This window comes from Macaca fascicularis, chromosome 11, assembly GCF_037993035.2.
Source record: "Macaca fascicularis isolate 582-1 chromosome 11, T2T-MFA8v1.1".
NCBI lineage: Eukaryota > Metazoa > Chordata > Mammalia > Primates > Cercopithecidae > Macaca > Macaca fascicularis.
The window spans coordinates 97,173,953-97,188,333 of record NC_088385.1 but is presented as its reverse complement, the minus strand read 5'-3'; positions in this window follow the sequence as shown (position 1 = coordinate 97,188,333).

The following is a 14,381-nucleotide window of genomic DNA, read 5'->3' as shown; positions in this document are numbered from 1 at the left end:
TAGGTCCTGTTCATTCATATTCCTCTTAGCATCTCTCCATCTGAAGAAACTAGAATGCTCATTTCCTCTAGAATAGGGAGAGCAGCTCTCACATGACAGTCATATGACTTGCTTGATATGCATCCTTTTCAGGGGAAGGTCAGAAAGTCCTTTTAAGCCCCTTAGAATCCCACTAGGTCTCATGAGAACTTATTCACTATCACAAGAATAGCATGGAGGAAACCACACCCATGAGTCAATTACCTCCCACTGGGTCCCTTCCATGACAGGTGGGATTACAGGAACTTCAATGCAAGGTAAGATTGGGGTGGTGACACAGCCAAAACATATCATTCTGCTCTGGCCCCTCCCAGATGTCATGTCCTCACATTTCAAAATACAATCATGCCTTTCCAACAGTACCCCAAAGTCTTAGCTCATTCAGCATTAACCCAAAAGTCCAAGTCCAAAGTCTCATCTGAGACAAGGCAAGTCCCTTCTGCCTATGAGCCTGTAAAATCAAATGCAAGTTAGTTACTTCCTAGATACAATGGGGGTACAGGCATTGAGTAAATACACCCATTCCAAATGGAAGAAATTGGCCAAAATCAAAGCTCTACAGGCCCCATGCAAGTCCAAAATCTAATAGGGCAGTCATTAAAACTTAAAGCTATGAAATGGTCTCCTTTGACTCCATGTTTCACATCCAGGTCACACTGATGCAAGAGGTGAGCTTCCACGGCCTTAGGCAGCTCAGCCCCATGGCTTTCCAGGGTACAGGCTCCCTCCTGATTACTTTCTCAGCTGACATTGAGTATCTATGGCTTTTCCAGGCACATGGTACAAGTTATGTATGGATCTACCATTTTGGGGTCTGGAAGATGGTAGCCCTCTTCCCATAGCTCACCAGGCAGTATCCCAGTGAGGACTCTGTGGGGATCCTAGTAGAGGCTCTCCATTAGGGCTCCACCTCTGCAGCAGACTTCTGCCTGGACATCCAGGCATTTCCACACATCCTCTGAAATCTAGGCAAAGGTTCCCAAACCTCAATTCTTGGTTTCTGTGCACCCACTGGCTCAACACCACATGGAAGCTGCCAAGACTTGGGGGTTGCACCCTCTAAAGTAATGGCCCAGGCTGTACATTGGCTTCTTTTAGCCCTGACTGGAGCTAAAGCAGCTGAGATATAGGGCACCATGTCCCGAGGCTGCACAGAGCATGGGGGCCCTGGGCCCAGCCCATGAAACCATTTTTCCCTCCTAGGCCTCTGCACCTGTTATGTGAGGGACTGTTGGTGAAACTGAAGGTCTCTGACATGCTCTGGAGACATTTTACCCATTGTTTTCGTGATTAACATTTAGCTCCTTGATGCTTATGCAAATTTTGGCAGCTGGCTTGAATTTCTCCCCAGAAAATGGGTTTTTGTTTTCTATCCCACCACCAGGCTGCAAATTTTCCAAAATTTTATGCTCTGCTTCCTCTTAAATGCTTTGCTGCTTAGAAATTTCTTCCACCAGATACCCTGAATCATCTCTCTCAAGTTCAAAGTTCCACAGATCTCTAGGGCAGGGGAAAAATGCAGCCAGTCTCCTTGCTAAAGCATGACAAGAGTCATTTTTGTTTCAGTTCCCCACAAGTTCCTTATTTCCGTCTGAGACAACCTCAGCCTGGACTTCATTGTCCATAACACTATGAGCATTTTAGTCAAAGCCATTCAACAAGTCTCCAGTAAGTTCCAAACTTTCCCACATCTTCCTGTCTTCTTCTGAGCCCTCCAAACTGCTCCAACCTCTGCCCGTAACCCAGTTCAAAAGTTGCCTCCACATTTTCAGATATCTTTACAGTAGTGCCCCACTACTCCCAGTACCAACTTACTATATTAATCTGTTATCACACTGCTATGAAGAAATATCTGAGACTGGCTAATTTATAAAGAAAAGAGGTTTAATTTATTCACCATTCCACATTGCTATGGAGGCCTAAGGAAACTTATAATCATGGCAGAAGGGGAAGCAATCGTGTTCTTCTTCATGAAGTGTCAAGAAGGATAATGTGAGCCAAGCAAAGGGAGACGCCCCTTATAAAACCATCAGATCTCATGAGAACTTACTATCACAAAAATAGCATGGTAAAAACCACCCCAGTGATTCAGTTACCTCCCACTGGGTCCTATCAATCACATGTGGAGATTATGGGAACTACAATTAAAGATGAGATTTGGATAAGGACATAGGTAAACCATGTCAGTCTAGTTAAACATTTATACCTCATTTTGAGAGGCAGTAATATAAATTGGAATAGCTGCCAACATAAGTTAGGCTGCTATATGGTAAGAGCAATCAGGTATTTAATAAGATGCATTTCTATGGGAACAAAAGAAAAACAAAGATTAGTAATTGGTTACCTAACCAGTTTCTGACTACCAAGGGCAGCCAGTCAAGATTTCTAGACTTGAGCTTGAAACAGCTTTAGATGGTGCAATGAGGACAGCGTTGCAATTCAATTCATTTCTTGGTTTTCAGTTTGAATTAATCTCTGGTTATGGTATCATAGTCGTGGTTACTTCTCACAGCAAAGTATGGAAGTTTTTGCCTTTAGAATCTTTTATTATCATTTTGGATAAATCAATATCCAAGGTCATATTTAATCAAGTGTTGTAGATTTGCAGGACCTTTTTAGATGGAACCATCAGGTTTTATTATCTCAATGACACCTAGTAATGAGGATGAATATACTGGAAACATTAACTACTGGCTTTTTTTCCCTTTCTCTTCTCTTTTTATTTGCTTTGCTGAAAGTTTTCATGAGGAATAATAGGTTAGACTTAGACTTTTAAAAGCCTCTCAAGACTAAGGAACCAAGGCAGGAATTGAATCCCAGATTTTACCTGGAATATGTAATGATTTGGTTTAATTTCTCTCTTCTCAAAGTTCTTACTATATTTTAAAATTGTTGGGCCTACCAATTCTTTACTCATCTGTAAGGCTAAGACTCTTATAAGCCAGGAACTAGGTCATTCAAGATTGTGTTGTAAGTATTGGCTCCATAAAGTCAATCCTAGTTTCTTAGAAGTAGACAGTCCCATTAAAACCTTAGTAATATAAACAATGTTTCTAATTAAGTCCTGTTATGTTATGAGGAGAATAAATTCTTATTGAATTTAGCAAATAAACATACTGCCATGAAAATAAGAATAGTCAAGAAGAATTTCCAAATTCTGGAGGCATAAGTTAAGGAGAATAAATAAATGTTCATGTTTGCTGACAAAGGTATAATTTATCAAATTGTTGTTAAGTCATAGTTTAAGAGAAAAGGGAAGGGAGTTCCTTAAATCTGGCAAACAAAACATTAAAGATCCATTAATGTTTCAAACAAAAATCATAAAAATTATAATCATCCTTATTGGTTCATTTAGTTCCATATAATTAATTCTGGTTCTGCTTGATCTCAGGTTAACAGTTTTATGAATCCCTCAGTTTCTTTAGTGAGGGATTAGTGTTCTGGAAATTCTTACACAGCCCATTTGTAAGGTCTTAATGTTACCAGAAACTGAGTCTTTTCCATGAAGCATTTTGGCCTACAGTTGATAGTAAACGTTTTTATATAAGAATCAAATTAAAACAATAACTCTCTGTGCATGAAAAAGTCTCAAAGATAGCCATGGTTAAAGACTTGGTCAGAGTTCAGCAAAAGAAACTACCATCAGAGTAGTTTCTAGGCAACATACAGAATGGGAGAAAATTTTTGCTATCTACTCATCTGACTAAGGGCTAATATCCAGAGAATACAAAGAACTTAAACAGATTTACAAGAAAAAATCAAACAACCCCATCCAAAAGTAGGCGAAGGATATGAACAAACACTTCTTGAAATAAGATATTTATGTAGCCAACAGACACATGAAAAAATGCTCATCATCACTGGCCATCAGAGAAATGCAAATCAAAACCACAATGAGATACCATCTAACACCAGTTAGAATGGCGATCTTTAAAAAGTCAGGAAACCACAGGTGCTGGAGAGAATGTGGAGAAATAGGAACACTTTTACACTGTTGGTGGAACTGTAAACTAGTTCATTCATTGTGGAAGACAGTGTGGCGATTCCTCAAGGATCTAGAACTAGAAATACCATTTGATCCAGCCATCCCATTACGGGTATATACCCAAAGGATTACAAATCATGCTGCTATAAGGACACATGCACACGTGTGTTTATCATGGCACTATTCACAATAGCAAAGACTTGGAACCAATCCAAATGTCCATCAATGATAGACTGGATTAAGAAAATGTGGCACATATTCACCATGGAATACCATGTAGCCATAAAAGAGGATGAGTTCATGTCCTTTATAGGGACATGGATGAAGCTGGAAACCATCATTGTGAGCAAACCATCACAAGGACAGAAAACTAAACACCGCATATTCTCACTCATAGGTGGGAACTGAACAATGAGATCACTTTGACACAGGATGGGGAACATCACCCACCAGGGCCTGTCATGGGATGGGGGGAGCGGGGAGGGATAGCATTAGGAGATATAATGTAAATGATGTGTTAATGGGTTCAGCACACCAACATGGCACATGTGTACATATGTAACAAACCTGTATGTTGTTCACATGTACCCTAGAACTTAAAAAGTGTAATAATAATAATAATAATAAAATAAAGAAAAAAAGATTTGGTGAGAGTTCATCATAATGTAATTGACAAGGAAATTTGGTTGTTTCTGTGGCCTATCATATTTTAAGAAAACAATTGGCATTATGGCAGACAACATTATACCAGACATATGATGAGCAGTGAGGACATTGACAAAGTTTTTGGGAATTTTATACAATTTCTGAAATGGTTATATTAATAACACAGTAAATGTAACCTAAAGAAAACCTGTCATCACTTCTTATGTGACAATGCTTCCCATATAATTTAACATATCAAATAAACCTTGTTAGTTTGATATTTCTTTTACAAGATGAGGGACAAGTTCTATGAATTTTCCAAAGACCTTCTGAAAAATCTCGGAGTTACTTTGAGGTCAAAAAGACTCTTCATTTAGAATTTGATTTGAAGAAGTTTATAAAAAATGTCAAAAGATTTTAACACAATTAAATATGACCTTGGTGATCTATTTAACCAAAATAGCAATAAAAGACTCTAAAGGCAAATACAGAAAATTACACAGATGTGAAAAAATTAACCCTTTTAATATTGAAAATACTTGATTTCCTTAAGTAAACATAAACCTGATAAAGACAACATGAAGCATAGGAAACTATTTTAATAAGACAGAATTTTTATTTCCTAGGCAAATTACTTGAAAGGTGAAGAAAAATCTTTCTACAATCTTGTATTAACAGCAGACCAATAATCCAAGAAAACTTTGTCCTTTTGAAAAAGTGAAAACCAAATTCTAGTTTTACATCAGTGTACTATTCTTACTAAAACTAACTTTAAAAAAATCTTATAAATAAATCCATCCAATCTTAGCTGCCTTTGACTACACAGATGCTATTTTTCCAAAATTCCTTTTCCACAGACCTTCTACAACCTTCCTTCTTCTTAATATTGATTTGGTTTTTGTCTTACTCTTTTATTGTTTCTCATTCTGAAACAACTAGTCATTTTATTTTAGGACAACATTAATTTATTTTTTCTTTAACAAAGATCACATCTTTTATGCTTTGAGTACTTTTCCTTATCACAAACACATCTTATTGTTCTTGTATTCTTTATATACAGAGAGGTTTTGCTTTTTTTTTTTTTTACCTTTACTATTTCTATAGTTTCATTTATATAGATTGACTAAAGTTTTAACAAGTTTTAACCCTTAGTAGTCCTAATTTCTGGTGAGAACTACGAAGTAAACAATTATACACTATCACATACTAACATTTAGTAGTAGTTTAGAAAACTTTTGTGCAGGCGTAAAACAAAAACAAAAAAGAAAATTTATGAATACACAATTTCATAATTTCTAGAAGCATGTTTTCTCATACAGTTTTCAAAGTGACAAAGACATTGTTTATTAACAAACCCAAATATCTTTTGCCTTCAATAAAAATCAAGAGGCCAAAAGTAAATAAACCTTAACTTTTATTAAGCAATTAATGTTCCATTATTTTATTAAGAAATAATGTAAATATTAAATGAATATTCATTATTTAATGTCACTTAGTATAGCTTTAAGATTTTCAGTTATCAAAAGGATTTTAAAATCATTTTTAAGTAGACATTATAAAACAATTATTGTCGAAAAGTTCATTAATACAATTTTTCCACTTAACATCTATTTAACTCACTTTTTCTTAATTATGCTTGAATTGCTCATGAAAATTTAATTAGCCATTAAACAAAGCTAGCCATCATATTAAGTTATTTTTGTTGTTGTTGACAAATCAAACACATATCAAAAATCACAGAAGAATCTAAAAAGTTAAACATGTGGTTTTAATCTTTTTCTCTGTTTTTCCTTTTTTAATGGCTGTGCTTGACATACATAAAGCATACATAAAGCAATTCATTTTTATTGTACATTTCATTCTTAAGTTGGATAGTATTGTAATTCATAATACCTAGTAGTGATAATGTAAACTTGTTTGAGTTTAAGCCTAGGTAGAAAGAAAATTATGTCTGTATTACATTTAATGTTGACAACCCTGAAGATATGCCTGTTTTATTTTACCAACAATCTTAAGGCTAGCTTTTTAAAAAACCAATTATTATCTAAGATACCGTAACTTAAGAAAAAAAAAAACATTTGAGTGACTTTCTTAGTTTAGCCAGTTAGAGGAGGAAGAATGAGTAAAATCAGTGGGAAGAAAGAGGTCTTAGAGGAAACACTTCGGGGAGATCTTAAGTTTCCCAAAGAAAGCCAGTGATGCTCCAAATTATCTTCAGCAAAATTATGCCAACAAGAAGGAGGTGAACAGAGTTCGTAGAGCATATAGTCAACAGTGGTTGACTGCAGTGGAAATTTGGATTTCAGTTGACAGAAGTTTCCATGGGAAGAACAGACTGAACTAGAGAGAACAGAGGTTTTAGAAAAATAGCTCCCATCAAGCTTTGAATATCAGCTCCCAATTAGGCCAACTTCTGACCATAGAGCTCTTTACAAGAAGGTAAAAATCCTTTCAGATATCGCATTATCAGGTTTCAGCCAGAACAAACAGTAGATATTCCTGGCAGTATTGAACTCTTTTTTTGTTTTGTTCTGTTTTACGAATGGTATACCTATTTCTAGATACTTAAAATCAAAACCAGTAAGTCTTTTATGACATAACCATGGAGAGCAAGGAGCATCCCTAAAGAGGGTGCAAAAGATACAACCCTTTCAAAATCTAAGCCATTCCCAAAGATAACGAAAGTAAAGAAAGATTTAGACAACATCCTGAGGGTTGGCAAAGGCTGGTAGGACATTAGCCACAAATGAAGTATGACGCACATCGCTGTCTGGCCATACTCTTGGGCCCTCAACCAGACAGTTGGCTGCCTGCTAACACAGGTCCAAAACCTGCGCACCCCAGCAGGTGGAAAGTCAAGCCAAGATCTCAGGACACAAAACAAGACAAACCAGAAAGCAATAGCTGTCCCTGGGAGAGAAAGGATCAATAACCAAGTGATATTCCCACCGGAAAATTAACCAAATTGACCTGAGTCACAATTCAAAGAGCTAATTTTTACAAACTTTTTAAAATCTAAATTTGGAAAGGAAGGGACAAGCAAACATTTTACCTTCCTTATGCATCTCTGCACTAAAAACGAGATCCAAGAAACTGACAGAGTAAGAATTTATACTGACAGCTTTTTTCAGTTGTGCCATATCTCAACTGTAGTTTCTGGAGTGATTAGAGTACCCCAATCTTGGACACCCCAATCTTTGTGATCACCAGAAACTGTAGGGGAGGAAAAATATCTTTTTCCTTCTACCCTTTTTGGCTCTCTGTCAGGTCTCTGTAACAAAAGATAGATTAACAAGAGAAAAGCATACACATTTATTTTTCCTATGACACGACAGTCTTCATAAGGAAATGATGACCCAAATAAATAATTAGATGAGTATTTTTATGCTAGGTTTGATGAAGTACAGAAAGTTTTGCAAAAAGGTGATAAGACAAAAACAGGTATGAACTAAGAGTAGTGAACTGAGGGAAACTTTATAAGACCTATTCATTCTGATCCTATTAGCATTTCTCCAAATTTGGAGATAAAGATGATCATTTCCTCTGTGTGTAGGGAGGGCACCTCTCACATAAGGGTCTTATGGCCTACTTCAGCTAGGTTCAAACCCTGACACTCCTTTTGAACTTTACATGAGTAGTAAAATATTTGTTGTAAGAGGTTGTATAAAACCCAAAAGTATGTATAGAAAAGTAAAAATCTCTAACACTACTCTAAAGAAGAAATAAATTAGTGTACATTCTCCTAACTTATATGTATACATATACAAATAGGTGCAAAACATGTACTGCATATAAATTATGAGTCTAAAAGTAGGTTGCCATTACATGGATAGTTCTACAACTCGTTTTTTTACATCAACATCTTTTCATGAAAGTACATAGAAATTTATATCATCTTTTTAAACTGGAACATAACAATTCAATGTATCGTCTCTTATTGACCTATCCTTTAACTAATTGAGAACCATTGAAAATGTTCTGTAGGAAAAAGTAAATTATAAATATTTTAAAATCTGCGAATCAAAAGGATAAATGTTTACAGGAGAAATAGAAGATGAAAAAAAAAAAAAAACTTATGTGACTCATGCCTGCAATTCCGTTACTTTGGGAAGCTGAGATGAGAGGATCACATGAGTCCAGGAGTTCAAGACCAGCCTGTGCAACATAATGAGATCCCATCTCTAAAAAAATAAAATAGGAAATCAGCCAGGTGTGGTGGCTTATGCCTGCAGCCCCAGCTACTTGGGACATTGAGGCAGGAGGATCTCTTGAACCCAGGAGGTTGTGGCTGCGGTGAACCATGATCACACCACTACATTCCAGCCCCAGTGATGGAGTGAGACTCTGTCTCAAAAAGAAAAAAGAAAGAAAATACTTAAAAGATTATTACAATAGTATAAATAAACTACAATAATGAGAGCTTGGATTAAGACTAACTGTAAAAGATGTTTCAGATACTGTAGTGAAAACAGTTTATAATTATCCTAGTTTACCATGTGACAACAAAAAGAGCAATGAGATGAAAGGCCAACTATGGATGATCGGGGATATCAGGAAGTTATCTCTATAGAAAGGCAACTGAGCAACACAAAATAGTTTATCTGGGGATTCTCCTGCTGTTCACCCTGAATTTTCTTACTTACCCCAGCATCCTATTACTTTTCAAGTTACGTCAACCTGCTCACAACAATATTTCCAAATCTGTACCATTTTATCTATTCCATTCATCACTATCCTCATTCATGCCCTCATCATCTCCCTCACAGCACTGGTCTCCCACTTCTAATTCACCCAAAATTGCTCTCAGATTAATTTTACTACATGGCCAAAAGTCAAGATAATTCAGGTGGCTAAAGTTCACTGCGTTAGTCAGTGTTCTCCAGAGAGACAGAACCAATAGGATATACATAGAGAGATGATAGAAATAAAGATAGCAATATATAGAAATTTATTTATGATAGGAATTGGCTTATGTGATTATGTAGTCTAAGAAGTTGCACAACCTATCATGTGCAAACTGAAATACCAGGAAAGCCAGTGGTGTAGTTCAGTCCAAAGAATAAAGACCTGAAAACTGGGAGTCCAATGGTTTAAATCCTGGTCTGAGTCTGAAGCCCCAAGAACCAGGAGCATCACTGTTCAAGGGCAGGAAAAGATAGATGCCCAGCTCAAATAGAGAGAGTGAATTCACCCTTCTTCCTCCGTTTTTGTTCTATTCAAGCTCTCCAAGGTTGGGTGATGCTCATCCATATTGGTGAGGACGGACCTTCTTTACTCAGACTACTGACTCAAATTCTAATCTCTTCCAGAAACCCTCAGGCACATACCCACCAATAATATTTTACAAGCTATCTGGGGAACCCTCAGCCCAGTCAAGTTGACACATAAATTTCACCTTCACTGTCACTAACAGATACTGTACATCTGCTACATGCCAAGCACTATGTTTGCTTTGAACATATATTGTTATGTCATTACATTTTCACAAAAAGTCATCTTTTGGTTTTGTGACTTTAATAAAATCATTTAATATTTCCTGAAGTCCATTTCCTGATCTGTCAAATGGGGATAATAGTATCTGCTTTGTGCATCTGTTGCATGAAAAGTCTTAATGAATATTAGTCGGTATGATCCTGCCACACAGTTAAGCACAGTTATCTTAGCTTCCATCATCATGAGTCCTCAATTGTATTAAAAACTACCTCTGCAGCCTGACAAACTTTCCAAAAGTCTTGCCTATTATGTATTTCTACATATGCTCCACGTGTTTACATCTTACTGCCTTAGCCCATGCTTCTCTGTCTGACTAGAGAATGCCTTTTCTGCCATCTCTACCTCCATACTTGTAAATGCTTCTCACACTTATAGGTATCAATTACATGAGCATATTCTGAGATTTCACATCTAGTAGTATTCTCTCACCTCCCTCATGCCAAAACATCTTATATGTAGCCACTTTATAACACTTTGCTTTATCTTAAATTCTATTTTTATACACATTTGTTTGCATGCCTTATACACGTGGTTTATATACTTATAAATACATACATCTTTATTTCTAGGTTCTGAACTTCCACAGAAGTTGGGAGCAGAGCCAATTCTTTATTTTTTAATGCTTAAAAAGATTATTTTACTATGGTAGGCACAAAAAAAATTGGTTAAGATTTATGCTACATATCTTCCAATTCTTTCTCCAAACACACACTCCATCCTGCTGTCTATGCTGGCAAGCTGATCTATAGGCCTTATCACCAAGCAATGGAGAGGAACAGGCAAGAGATGAGAGGATGGGAGGAAAGACTCCCTTTAATAACCCCCCATCCCCAAATTAATGACATAACTTGATTATGTCATTTTCTTTTTTCTTGTTGGGGCCATCTGCTCAAAATTCTCAGAGATTTTAGATAAAGAGGAGAGGATTTGGGAAAGTAACTTCTTAAGTTCTGTCCTTTGAATCAAGTAAGAAGTCTTTGCTTAGATTGAAGAGGATAACAGTGTGTTAGGAAACTGGAGGAAACTGAAATAAGGATGAGAACAACTGCTGAAGAAAATGCTTTAGGAAGTTAGTTAATGATAAGTAAAAAGATAGCAGAACAGCATGAGGAGCCCAATTGCACAGAATTTGATTGTCAAACTAGCCTGAATTTCTCCAGCAGTGCTTAGCAGAACAAGATCAAGGGGGTTGTTAAAACAAAGCAAAGTAAAACAAAATGCAAGTGATAGAGTTTAACTACATTGGGAACGATAGGAGACTAAGAAGTCCTTGGATCCAAAGGTGCTAAGAAGGGTCATGAACAGGACCCAAATAGAAGTCTGAAGGGAGACAAGTGAAGCCAAGAAGAGGTTAGTGGGCAATTTTGACTTTTAAGGGAAACATTGATCAGACTAATTGTTCAATATACTAACAGCAAAAGATACTGATTGTTTTTATTTTTAATTTACAAGCAGAAATGGCTTTGCTTACTTGCAGTATAGTTTATGTGCCAAAAATTAGGCTTCCTATTTTAAGCTATCTTTTCAGATAATATAAGATTTGGATGATATTCTTGTTATTGTTCTGAAATTTTGGGCTCCCTTTGAAAATTTGATTTTACAAACATATTTTACTTTCTAAAATTTAAATTTTTAAAACTTCCTCTCAATTTCTCCTGAATTCTTCTTTTTGTTTCCAAAAATTTGCGTCTTTGACAAATTAATAACCACCAGATTTTAGACGTTAATGTAAAGTAAGCACAAGGGAAAAGAAAAATGAGAAGAAATGCCAAATGATCACATTAACAAAACAATCAAGTTCTTGATTGCAGTATTAAAACAGGAGAAACTGCTGTGCTAACTCATATCCTCTACACAAAGGTTACCAGGGGAACCATACTTGCACACTTCCTGGTTCCCAAAAATGTACCAATGTGATGCTTGTGTCTGTCTCTTTTCTTTTCCTTTTTGGAAATCTTAACCAAAAATCTCCTGTACTCTGTGGTTTCCTTGTTATTCAACTTGTAAATTCATTTTTTTTTTCAATGCTCACATCACAGAATCCACTAAGCTGGCCATATTTAAGAAGGCACTGATATTTTTTTCTCTAAAAGTTATGAGTGCAGCATACAATGCAAATTTCTTCTCCTTCTGGAGCCCCTAAAAGTAAAAAAGTGTAAATTGTTTTTGCCTTTAAGTATCTTTGATTTTTGTTTACTCTCTTCCTACTTTTAGATTATAAGTTCCTCTAGGGCAAGCACTAGATCTATAATTTTCTGTATAATTCCCTGTAGAAATTAGACAGGTCTAAAGCCACAGTGAGAGATAAATAATTCTTTTCAGCTGTTGTTACATGTAAGATAAAAGAGTAGTTTTGGAAATTATGAATTGGCTTTCTTTGATTTGTTAAAATAAACTCAGGTCTCAGATTTGTTTTCCCCCATAGGTAAATACCCACATCTAAGAAAGAGCCTGCAGAAAGAACAGTGTTTTTGTTTTGTTCTGGGAGGTGCATTTACAGGCTGATTGAAAGGGACTGCCACTCCCTCCTCCAGTATCTACACTAGCTTTGCTGCCTGGTTTATGAAGGAGCGGGGTTGTCTTTCAATTCTGTATCAGAACAAACCAAATGGATTGGGCATGAATAACTTTTACTATATTTAAGGGTTTACTAAAATTAATATTAAATCATTAACAAAGGCTATAGGGTAAAGACATACTGATTATGAAAAGAAAACAAATTCTTAGTAAAATGATGAATTTTAAGAACAAATATACATTAATTAATACACTTGTCAAACACAAACATGTGGATTCACCAAATGTTTATTAAACGTTTATATGAACGTACCATGTTATGTGTAGTAGGTATATAAAGTTAAAGACAAATACAACATTTTTACTCTCAAGAAGCTTTAAATGCACCAAGGTGTTTTTATGGAAGGATTGCTCCTTCTATATTATCCTGGTTCCAACTGGTTTATCAGCAAAATTTCAATTTTAGACACTACTATGCAAGAAAAACATATAATTTTGACATGTTTTAAAACCTCAGGAAAGACTTTATTTGGGATCATTACAATAGGTGCAAGACTACTGCAACAGGAGAAAGATCTGGTTCAACTTCAAACACAGCAAAGACAGCTGAGGATTGATAGCCAATGAGCTGAGGGAGGGGTTTAGTGGCTGGACAATTACTAAGAGGAGGAGACACCAGGGGTAGGGAGATTCATGTAAAATTGACTTAGCACGAATGTTGCTGAAGGCAGGCCAGGAGGATCAGGTAGTAAGTGCGGAGGATGAGGAATTTCATCAGATATTGAGGGTGGGAGGATTATGGCTAACTGAGGTAGCGAGAGCTTTGCTACAACTGGACTAGATAGACCGAAGACAAGGCCCAAGGTCAAAGCCTAGTTAAACAGAGGCCTCAGAGGAAAGTGTCTAAAGTTTGGTCTAGCAAGAGAGTCTTTGTTACTATATTGAAGCTGCATTGCTAAATCATTAAAAGTCAGAGTCCCTTGGACTCAATTTGTATGTCTGTAAAACCAACAATGTACATTATACCAGGGAGCTCTCCGATTTTATGAAATCCAGCCTTTCTACTTATTATTATTAATTAATTTATTTATTTTGGTAGCTTAGGTAAATCACTTTTCTGCTCAGGGCCAGTTTCCTCATCTATAAAGTGCAGACAAACCCTGCATTAATGAACTCTTTGTAGCATGTAAGAGGATATATTGAAAGTGCCTTGAAAACTCTTAATTTCCTATTCGAATCAAAGGTTCTTTTATTGTCAGGAATGCCTGTATTTTCTGTATTCATTCAGTGAACTCCAAGAAACCGTAGTCTTTTGCCTTCTGGACCTCAGACGAAGCAGCCATTATCTCCTACAACTCCCTCTGTATTTTGTTAACACCTGTATTGCAGCCTGTTTGACTCTGTATTACAATTATTTACTCATATAGCTTGCCGTTCCACAACCCTTCCTTTAAGGCAAGCAGCTTAAATTATTCTTCTTTGTGTTCGCAGTGCCCATGGCACATATTTGGTTTCAATAAGTATTTGCTGAAAAGATGAATAAATAGTTACATCTTAGTTCCAAGAATATCTACTGAGAGTTCTTTGTCTCTCTAGTTTTCCTGAAGCAGTATCCTCCAAGCAACTAAAGAAACCCTCATTTCCTGACTTTCCAATTACCTTTAATGGTAGCAGACTAAAGTGACACATTACATGGAGTTTA